This window comes from Hypanus sabinus, chromosome 9, assembly GCF_030144855.1.
Source record: "Hypanus sabinus isolate sHypSab1 chromosome 9, sHypSab1.hap1, whole genome shotgun sequence".
In the NCBI taxonomy this organism is placed as follows: domain Eukaryota; kingdom Metazoa; phylum Chordata; class Chondrichthyes; order Myliobatiformes; family Dasyatidae; genus Hypanus; species Hypanus sabinus.
In genome coordinates, this window is record NC_082714.1 from 75,035,008 (window position 1) to 75,038,290 (window position 3,283).

A 3,283-nucleotide genomic window follows, 5' to 3' on the forward strand; every position below is an offset into this window, starting at 1 on the left:
AAAACGGATTGGATGAGGACTAAACAATCAGGAGGGACGGACTACGGGAGTATAAATACCACCGGAATAGACATGCCCAGGCATACTCTTTGAAGAAGATGGCAGGGTTTGTCATCGAAAGGTTGGTGATAATCGATATCTCTACACAGCTAGGAACCGGAGAAGTCTATTCGTCAGTTATGCTGGGAAAACACGAGGTCCTTTTTCGCATGAGAGAGGAGTTCGCCACAATTGATTGGAAAAGACCATTGGCAGGGATGATGGCAGAACAGCAATAGCAGAAAATTCTGGAAGCAATTCGAAGGTACATCTCAAAGAGGAGGAAATATTCTGAAGGGAAGAAGACATAACCATGGCTAAGAAGGGAAGTCAAAACCAACATCCCTTCCATTGGATATCGCAGAGGGTGGATTGGAATTTCCTGACCGACAGTCGTCACGTCTATTGGAATGACAGGGAAACAACCTACAGCATCGTCTCCTCAACAGTTCTCTCGTGTGTTTTTGATTTAGAGGATGCCTGGCAATATAGCTATCCCAATTTTTCTTCTACATTTAGGGAGAATGTACTGGAGCTTGAAAATCCAGACGACCAGTCTTAAGAAAAGCGTTTACTCCAGTGCTGTCAGACTTCTGAACCAATCACCTGTTTCGCAACCCCTTCCTAGAGGAGCGGCCGCGCTTTTGGACTCTTTGCCTCTCTCGATTTGCCATTATCGACATATTAGCATTGTTTTTGCTATACTTCAGATTGCAGTGCAATCTTTGGACAAATCTGCTGTTTTGCTTTTATTACATTTATTGAAATATTTACAATTATCATGTAAATTGTCTTCATTATGAGGATTCTTTCTACCACGGTATTATGACAATAAACCAATCTTGACCGAAATATGAAATTCTTCTGATGAGTCACCATAATCCTCGCCATGAACTTCGCATTTTATCTGGCTACATGTTGAAGGACGCATATATCCTTAAAGCCAATCTGACGTGTTGAATTATGAATGAATCACTCAACCCGAAGGCTGGGCACAAGCTACCTGCATGGAAGAAAAGTACTGCACAAACGTGCATTTGGCACAGGAGTTGCTACATCATTTTTGGCCGGAAGGCCTGTGAAGTGCTGTACTGTTCTATATGGTATGTCACATTGAAAAATCTGTTATTGGGCAGGCACTGGCTTCCATCGGCTTTACAAAGGAAGATGGAATTGAATTGACTTTATTACTTACATCCTTCATATACATGAGGAGTAAATCTCTTTGCCTTAGGACTCCATCTAAATATGCTGTTATATTAATTTATATTAAATAGCATGTACAAAAGGACAGTCAATATAACATAGATATACAGATGTATCAACATGAATTAATCAATCTGATATCCTGGAGCAAATTGGTCCTGGCTTTTATGCTACGGTACCGTTTCCTGGATGGTAGTAGCTGGATTAGTTTGTGGTTGGAGTATCTTGTGTCCCCAATGACCCTTCGGGCCCTTCTTAAACGCCTGTCTTTGTAAATGCCTTGAATAGTGGAAAGTTCGTATCTACAGATGTGCTGGGATGTCCGCACCACTCTCTGCAGAGTCCTGGGATTGAGGGAAGTACACTTCCCATACCAGACAGTGATGCAGCCAGTCAGGATGTTCTCAATGGTGACCCTGCATAAAGTTTTTCGGATGCGTTGGCCTGTGCCAAACTTCTTCAACCGTGTGAGGTGAAAAATGTCTGTTGTGCCTTTTACACCACACAGCTGGTGTTTACAGACCACGTGAGGGCCTCCGTCATGTGCCTGCTGAGGAACTGAAAGTTGTTCACCCTCTCAATCCCAGATGTCAATAGGTGTTAGCCTGTCTCCTTTCCTCCTGCAGTCCACAACCAGCAACTTTGTTTTTGCTCCGTTGAGGCCGCTGTGTCAGGGTGGCGACCTCTTATAATAACGTAGAGATGGTGGGAACGCGGTATATGCTGGAAATGTAGCTCCTTTCCACCGATGCTGAATGACCTACTGAATGTTTCCACGATTTTCTTCTGTATTTCAAATTCCCAGCAACTGCAGGATTTACAATGAAATAAAAGAGGATTCTGTTTTTCGATACAGTATTTCATTTTCGATACGGCATTTCATTGTTAAAATTAGCCACACAGCTCCACTTCTGCCAGCTGTTTTCCGAAGGGTAAAGTGCGTTAAATTCCGGAAAAGAACAACTGAGAGGACACGCAGCAAACATTTTGATGACAAAACCCGACGCAGCACTTGTGACCTCGACGTGATTCGAACACGCAGCCTTCTGATCTGGAGTCAGATGCGCTACCGTTGCGCCACGAGGTCAGACATTCCGCCAGATTAAGTGAGGTTCTCCAGCCATATACGAGGGGTGATTGATAGGTTCGTAACCTAAGGTAGAAGGTGTCCATTTTAGAAAACCTAGCACATTTATGTCAACATAGTCCCATCCTACATTTATACATATAATCCAGCGGTCGTGGAGCATACGGATCTTGGACCTCCAGAAAGTGTCCACAGACGGGCGATTGATAAGTTTTTGCCCTCAGGTAATAATTTTCGCTCGTTAATCAAAGTACAAAGAACCGCTCTAAGTTAGGAGACGTGATGGTGGTTATAATAGTTGAGGTCTTCTGAGAGGCCCGACTGCGGGGACATGAGGACGTTAACGAGTTAGACTGGCTGAAAGAATTGAAAGGAGATCAGTTTTTTCTTCAAAACACACAAAAAAAACGCTGGTGGAAAGCAGAAAAAGCACTGTCGACGTTTCGGGCCGAAACGTCATTTTTTTCTTCAGCGGTTTGATCGAAGAACGACTGCGCAGGCGCGTGGACGTCATCGCGTTAGAACCGTGGGAAAAATTGAAAAATATAGAGTATAAAAATATAAAAATATAAAGCTTTATAGAGTGGGCTCTGGTGTAGAGGAAGTTGGAGTCCAGACAAGGTAAGTTACTTGTGAAGAATAAAAATAGTTAGTCTATCTGTTCTGTACTGGGTGTCGGATATGGGATGTCTGGGAGACAGCTGGCCTCCCGGACGGGTGCATCTGCGTCTGGTGCGTCGAGCTAGAGCTTTTTGGAGAATGGGTTAGGAAACTGGAGATGCAGCTCGATGACTTTCGTTTGGTCAGAGGTGGTGAGGAGGTGACAGATAAGCGTTATAGGCAAGTAGTCACAGCGATACCTCAGGAGATAGATAAGCGAGTGAGTCAGAAGGTGGAAGGGCAACAGTCAGATTATAGAGAGTACCCCTGACGTTTCCGCTGACAACAACC

At 44.0% G+C, this 3,283-nt stretch overlaps 1 non-coding gene across 1 annotated transcript; it reads right to left on the minus strand.

The window, feature by feature from the left end:
- Window positions 1–2,260: 2,260 nt before the first annotated feature.
- Window positions 2,261–2,332, minus strand: trnaw-cca (transfer RNA tryptophan (anticodon CCA)). Its single transcript has one exon. It is a non-coding gene; the product is annotated as a tRNA-Trp (tRNA).
- Between the last annotated feature and the right edge of the window lie 951 nt (window positions 2,333–3,283).